The sequence below is a fragment of the Sapajus apella genome, unplaced genomic scaffold, assembly GCF_009761245.1.
Source record: "Sapajus apella isolate SASKATOON/1434 unplaced genomic scaffold, GSC_monkey_1.0 scaffold14, whole genome shotgun sequence".
NCBI classification, from domain to species: domain Eukaryota; kingdom Metazoa; phylum Chordata; class Mammalia; order Primates; family Cebidae; genus Sapajus; species Sapajus apella.
The window spans coordinates 4,017,223-4,025,055 of record NW_022436954.1 but is presented as its reverse complement, the minus strand read 5'-3'; positions in this window follow the sequence as shown (position 1 = coordinate 4,025,055).

The window sequence follows — 7,833 nt, the reverse complement described above, 5'->3', positions numbered from 1 at the left end:
GCTAGCACAGAATCGAGAAAAGACTGACAGGGTGTACAGCCGCCATGACCCGGTCACACCAGAGGGGTTCTTCTCCCTCAGTTACTTCCAGGATCTCAGACCTGAAGCCTACTTTCCGCAGGAACTGGATGCAAGGTGCTACAATTCCTTTATCAGAAGGAGAGACACTTGCTCCAAGCCTGCCATACAGAGTATGCCCTTTCAGGCAGGGACGCCACCGCCTGGGTCTTTAGTTCTTGTCCTGGTCCGGCTCTTTTCCCATGTACTGCTTCTGTGCTGTGACTGCTCTAGGCATTCCTCCTACTACAAACTACTATATGGTTATATAGAAGGATTCTATAAATCAGCACTAAATGTGTCGGTACAGCTCCGACTGCAATACCTATGTGATTATATAGAAAGATTATATAGAACTAAGTATGTTAGATATAAGTATTAAGTATGATTATATAAACTAGATCTATGTAAGCAGTAAGTTATACTTCAGGCACTAATTCTATACACTAATATGTGATTATATATGAAGGATTATGTAAAGGAAATAGCTGAATAATAACACTATAAACTAAGATATTCTTCAGGCATTAATTGTGCCTGGGGTCTGGACAGTTCTCCTTCCTCAGTGCCCATGGGGGTGTTACCCACAGGGTTTTCCACATAGGCCCCTAACTATTTCACCTGCTGCAGCTCGGCCCTATAACCTGAGCCGTGAGCCTCCACATTGCTGAGGCAGTCCCCCATCTGGAGCTGTTTCTGATGAAACTTCCGGGACCGGTGTCAGCAGCTGGTTCTCCTTAAGGATCATGCATATTAGTGCAAAAGAAATGGTCTAATTTGGCTGGACACAGTGCCTCGTGCCTGTAATCCCAGCACTTTGGTAGGCTGAGGTGGTTGGATTGCTTGACGCCAGGAGTTTGAGACCAGCTTGGGCAACATGGTGAAACCGTGTCTCTACAAAAAATACAAAAATTAGCCTGGCTTGGTGGCATGTGCCTGTAGTCCCAGCTACTTGGGTGGCTGAGGCAGGAAAACCGCTTGAACCCAGGAGGCAAAGGTTACAGTGAGCCGAGATAGTGCCACTACACTCCAGCCTGGATGTCAGAGTGAGACCCCATCTCAAAAAAAGAAAGAAAGGAAGAAAGGAAGGAAAGAAGAAAGGAAGGAAGGAAGGAAGGAAGGAGAATCGCTTCAGCCCAGGAGGTGGAGGTTGCAGTGAGCTGACATCACACCATTACACTCCACCCTGGGCAACAAAGAGAGATTCTGTCTCAAAAAAAAAGAAAAAAAAGAAAAATAGACACACTGAGTGCCCATTGCTGTGCTGAATCATTTTTCACAAAGTATCCCATTTAGTAGTGACAGGCGCCAGCAAGCTAGGACCAGGTACACACCCACCTCACAGATAAAGAGGCAGAAGCACAGAGGGTCGGTCAAATGCTCATGACCTCAGCAAGTATCAGGGCCAAGGTTTAAGCCCAGGGCAGTCTGACTCCAGAATCTGAGCTGTCAACTATTACGCTGGACCCCTGTCCTGAGTCACCTCTCCCCTGAACCCCCAGCCCTAGATACACACCCCTGGACCTCTTCCCTGGACCCCTGCTTTGTACCAGAATTTCCAGGGTCCAAGGAGCTCACACTTTGTAGAGACAAGAAGGCCTAGAACTGTCTTTCAGGGATTGGGAGCAACATGGTGGGTGCAAGGCTATAAAGACCAGGTGGTTTGCCCCAGACACCAGCAGAGCTACAGCTCACAGGAGGGCCCCCTGGCTGTCAAAATAAGAAGCAGGCTGAGTAACACCTGAGGATCCTGGCAGAAGATGCAGGCAGTGGGACTTACTGGGTTCCCACCCCGTACCAGATGCTTGATTGACAAGATGCCGTTATTAGACCCATTTCAGAGAAGAAAACAAGGCTCAGAGCAGAAGAGTGGTCTGTGCAGGGTCACCTGGCCAGAGGTAGGGCTGGAGTTCAGCTCAGCTTCTCATTGCACTTCACTGAGGACGCCTGCTGGGAGGTCAAGGTCAGGGAGGAACCGAGCTCTGTGGGCAAAGGAGAAACAGGATGAACCCAGGGAGCTGAAAGATCCAGAGGTGTGCAGAAGCTGGGGAGAGGCATCTGGGGCTACTACATGAGAGGAGGGAAGTGGGCACCTGCCTGCTGTGCTGGGGAGGGAGTTCCTGGGAGAGAGGCAGTGGGACTTCAGAGCATGCACATGGGGCTTTCCTTCCCTGCCGAGGGCAGCCCTCCTCTCCTTCTTTGAGAGCTCATCAGCACCTGAAATGGTCCTGTTGGTCTCCCCACGATCATGTGAGGTCTCTCAGAGCACGGGCTGGGCTTGTTGAAATCCCATGTGCTGGCCTGGTGCGGTGGCTCAAGCCTGTAATCTCAGCACTTTGGGAGGCTGACACAGGTGGATCACCTGAGGTCAGGAGTTCAAGACCAGCCTGGCCAACATGGGGAAACGCTGTCTCTAATAAAAGTACAAAAAATTAGCAGGGCATGGTGGTGGGCACTTATAGTCCCAGCTACTTGGGAGGCTGAGGCAAGAGAATCACTTGAACCCCAGAGGCAGAGGTTGCCAAGATCGAGGCATTGCACTCCAGCCTGAGTAACAAGAACAAAACTCCATCTCAAAAAAAAAAAAAGAAAAGAAAGAAATAAGCCACCACAAGTCAAGGTTTGTGACTTCGGGGCTGGGAGCTGTAACACCAAGGGTGGACTTTGGGAAGGGTGGGGACTTTGAGAGGGAGGGAAGAATGCAGGCCTCTCCCACCTGGGGTGGAGTGGGGGAATGCGGGGAGGGCAAGCATTTCTCTCTGACTCAGTCGGGTGGCCACTTTCTCCCTCTGGCCTCTCTCCCTCTGCCCAGCCTGTGTTTCAGCCCCATACTGCCTAGTCCACCACACATAGTTCTCCAATGTGTCCAAGGAGGGTACGGGGTGGGGGGTCCTTGGAGACGCCTGTGAGGAGCCAGAGTTATTACTATTCTCCTTCGCCCCCTAACAATCCCCTCTTTCAATTCCTCACAACCCAGCCTGGCAGGGCAGGCAGGGCCAGACGAGTGGGAGCTGGGGAAGGCCCAGCCCGGAGGCCAGCAAGAGCCAAGAGCCACAAACCACCGTCTTCCTTTCCCCACGCTGCCTCTGCCTGGCCTTGGGGTTGTCTGCTGGGAAGACAGAGGGCAGGGGTGGGGACCTCAAGTCATCTCCTCCAGGACAGGCAACTCCCTGACACCCTCAGGGTAGGGAGGAGGGCGGGGCGCACACTGTATGAGTCACAGAGCTTCCCTCTCCCCTGTGCCCCAGCAGCACTCTGGGCCCCTGCCTGGACATAGGGAGAGCGTGGTGGCTAGCAGATCACCCCACTCCAGGCCACTCTCTTTGCTCTCCAGCTTTTTTCCTCCTGGGGGCTTGTCCTTCGGAGGATAAGCACTCACAGCCCCCAGAAAGTCATCGCTCAGCTGCTGGCCAGGAAACCAACAAAGCACATGGCCAGGCAGAGGGCAGTGGGCGTCAAAAGAGTGGAACAGCTGGCCAGGTGCGGTGCCTCACACCTATAATCCCAGCACTTTGGGCGGATCACAAGGTCAAGAGATTGAGACCATCCTGGCTAACACGGTGAAACCCCATCTCTACTAAAAATACAAAAATTAGCTGGGCGTGGTGGTGCGCGCCCATAATCCCAGCTACTCAGGAGGCTGAGGCAGGAGAATTGCTTGAACCCAGGAGGCAGATGTTGTAGTGATCTGAGATTGTGCCACTGCACTCCAGCCTGGGTGACAGAGCGAGACTCCATCTCAAAAAAAAAAAAAGAGTGGAATGGCTGACCGCCCAACCCTGCATTCGAGGACTTAATTTCCATGGTAATGCTGCTGATTAATAGATCAGATTGTGACAAGAAGGGGACTTTCCTAGGTTCAAATCTTGGCTCTGCAACTTACCAGCTCTGTGATCTTGAAGGAGACACTAGGGCTTTCTTATGTGTCAGTTTCCTTATTTGTCAAATGTGGGTATGAGTAGTTCTGACCTCCTAGACTGGTTGGATTCAATAAGCAAAGAGTGCTTATTCACTCCCTCAGTGGTAACTCCTAACTTGATTTATTAAGTATGAAATGAGGATAATTGTTTACTGTGCAGGGCTGTTGCAGGGCCTGCAAAGCAGAAACAAGCATGTAAGTGTTTGATGCTGGCCCCCTCTTCCCAATCTGGGTCACCAAGCCTAGGAGGAGAAGAGAGGGAAGCCTCATGGAGGAGACGGAATGGAACATGAGGCCAACCGCTGTTTGCAGGCCTGCAGGAGGGGGCTGGACCTTCAGCAGAGCCAAGGAGGATGGGGCTGGAATTTCCTCCAGGGCTCCTGTTTGCACCGGACACACTGAACTGAGCAGTGCTCAGCCCAGGGCTGACAATATTAATACGTCTGATTAGGAAATATGTTGCATCAGCTGCTACCAAAAATTTTTTCTTTTCCTTTTTTTTTTTTTTTTTTTTGAGTGGGGGTTTTTTTTTTTTTTTTTTTTTTTTTTTTGAGACGGAGTTTCACTCATGCTACCCAGGCTGAAGTGCAATGGCACGATCTCGGCTCACCGCAACCTCTGCCTCCTGGGTTCAGGCAATTCTTCTGCCTCAGCCTCCTGAGTAGCTGGGATTACAGGCACGCGCCACCATGCCTAGCTAATGTTTTGTATTTTTAGTAGAGACGGGGTTTCACCATGTTGACCAGGATGGTCTCGATGTCTTGACCTCGTGATCCACCCGCCTCGGCCTCCCAAAGTGCTGGGATTACAGGCTTGAGCCACCGCGCCCGGCGAGATGGAGTTTCTCTTAAAAAAATTTTTTTTTTTCTTTTTGAGCCAGGTCTCACTCTGTCATCCAGGCTACAGGGCAGTGGCACAGTATCTGCTCACTACAGCCTCAACCTCCTGGGCTCAAGTGATCCTCCTGCCTTAGCCTCCCAAGTAGCTGGGATCACAGGCTCATGCCTTTGAGATGGAGTCTTGCTCTGTTGCCCAGGCTAGAGTGCAGTACCAAGATCTCGGCTCACTGCAACCTCTGCCTCCCGGGTTCAAGTGATTCTCCTGCCTCAGCCTCCTAAGTAGCTAGGATTACAGGGGCCCACCGCCACACCTGGCTAATTTTTCTATTTTAGTAGAGACGGGGGTTCACCATTTGGCCAGGATGGTCTCGAACTCCTGACCTTGAGATTCACCTGCCTCTGCCTCACAGAATGCTGGGATTACAGGCGTAAGCCACCAAGCCTGGCCTGTTTTTAATTTGTTTGTAGAGAAAAGGTCTCACTATGTTGCCAAGGCTGGTAGATTTTTTTAAAAATTAGTGGAACAGAAAAAAATAAGAAAGATAAAAGGTAGAATCAAAGGCAGTGAGTGACAGAGCTGGGTGTTTGGACACAGGACCCCAACTCTCAGCCTCAGCTCCTGGCCTCCCCTGGGCACTGTCCAGGTGCTGGACCTCGACCAGCAGAGGGCAGCAGGGCCCAAGGAGAGGCGCCTTCCCCACTCCCCGAGAGGCCCACGGGGCAGGTGTGGCGATTTGCCCTATTGCTCCTGCCTGGGGCATGTTTAGCAACACATCACTGCCACTTGCCACCACCCACTGAACCCTGCCTGCCCTACGAACACTTTATAGAAGAAAAACTGGGGCTCAGAGTGGCTGTGTAAGTTGACCATTCAGTTAGTCTAGGCAGACCCAAAAGAGAATCATGCTGTCCTGAATCAGTTATGGTTCTAACTGAACCATAACTGAGAGATGTGGGTTTGAATCCCCGCCCTGCACCTGCCAACTGGCGGAATTCTAGTCAAGCGTCTGGCGGGCCGGGCTAGAGAGAGATCAAACGTGGGAAGTGCGATAATAGAGCTGCTGCTCTCTCCTGACCTCACCCCAGAATTTGCACCACAGTTCAGGGAAATGATCCAAATACTTAAGAGTGTTAAGGAACCCCGAGAGAGTGATCCCAGAAAGTGAGGTGCTATGGGCAGGCACCAGGGGGCATGCCCCGCTGCATATGGCCAGAACAATCCTGGAGGATTGCCTGAGAAGGGGAGGAGCTGGAGGACCCTGTGGGCAGGCTGGATGGCTGGTGGGACTTTCCTGCTGGAGAACAAACCCAGGCAGAGACCCAGCCCCCGTGTGGGGCGCTGGGAAAGGTTTCGGAGCTCTGAACTCCTCCTTGCCCTTCCAACAGCAAAAGGCTGCTGCCTCCACAGGGCTAAGAGGTGACAGACACGTCTCAGGGGCTTCTGTCTGGCTCGGCCCAGCCACTTCAGATACCTCCAACTCTCCAGTTTTTTTCACTTCCCCACCCCAACACCTCCGTTGAGAATCAAAAAAGAAATGGCCTGATAAAGAATTTTTTTTTTTTTAGCGACAGAATCTCACTCTGTCACCCGGGGTGGAGTGCAGTGGCGCTATCCTAGCTCATTGTAACCTCAGGCTCCTGAGCTCCAGTGATCCTCCTGCCTCAGTCTCCAGAGTAGCTGGGACGACAGGTGTGTGCCAACACACCTGGCTATTTATTTATTTGTTGAGATGGAATCTCACTCTGTCACCCAGGCTGGAGTGCAATGGCTTGATCTCAGCTCACTGCAACCTCCGCCTCCCAGGTTCAAGTGATTCTCCTGCTTCAGCTTCCCCAGTAGCTGGGATTACAGGCGCCTGCCACCACGCCCTGCTAATTTTTGTATTTTTAGTAGAGATGGGATTTCGCTGTCTCGGTCAGGCTGGTTTCAAACTCCTGACCTCAGGTGATCCACCTGCCTTGGCCTCCCAAAGTGCGGTGTCTGGGAGAAGTCTGCTGGGATGACAGGCGTGAGCCACCGTGCCTGGCTTATTTTTATTTATTTATTCTGAGCTAGAGTCTCACTCTGTCACCCAGGCTGGTGTGCAGTGGCGTGATCTTGGCTAACTGCAACCTCCCCCTGCCAGGTTCAAGCAATTCTCCTGCCTCAGCCTCCCGAGTAGCTGGGACTGCAGGTGTACACCACCATGTCCAGCTAATTTTTGTATTTTTTTCATAGACATGGGTCTTTACCATGCTGGCCAGGTGGCTGGTCTCAAACCTCTGGCTTTGAGTTGATCTGCCCACTTCAGCCTCCCAAGGTGCTGGGATTACAGGTATGAGTCACTGCTCACGGCCTATGTTTTATTTTTTGTAGAGATGGAGTCTCACTATGTTGCCCAACCTGATCTCAAACTCTTAGGCTCAAGTGATCCTTTTGCCTTGGCCTCCCGAAGGGCTGGGATTACGGGCGTGAGCTACTGCACCCAGCCAAGAATTTTTTTCTTTTTTTTGAGCCTGAGTCTGTCCCTGTCACCCAGGCTGGAGTACAGAGGCACAATCTCGGCTCACTGCAACCTCTGCCTCCTGGGTTCAAGCGATTCTCCTGCCTCAGCCTCCCTAGCAGCTGGGATTACAGGAGCCTGTCACCACGCCCGGCTAATTGTTTGTATTTTTAGTAGAAACAGAGTTTCACCATTTTGGCCAGGCTGGTCTCAAAATCCTGACTTCAGGTGATTCACCCGCCTCAGCCTCTCAAAGTGCTGGGATTACAGGCGTGAGCCACCGGCCCAGCCTGCCAAGAGTATTTGATTGCATTGCCCCTCGTCACATCCCCTAGGACCATCTCCCTGAAAGTTCCCAATCCCCTTACCTACATCCTCCCCTCCCCCCTGCCCTTAGGCCCACCATCCGGGAGATAGTCAGACCACTCTGATCACATCTTGGAGGGTCTCAGCAGAGTCTAGGCGCAGCCTTCACCCTGGGGCATTAACACAGCACCAAGTGCATTGTTAAATTGTATTTAACAATGGCCCCAGG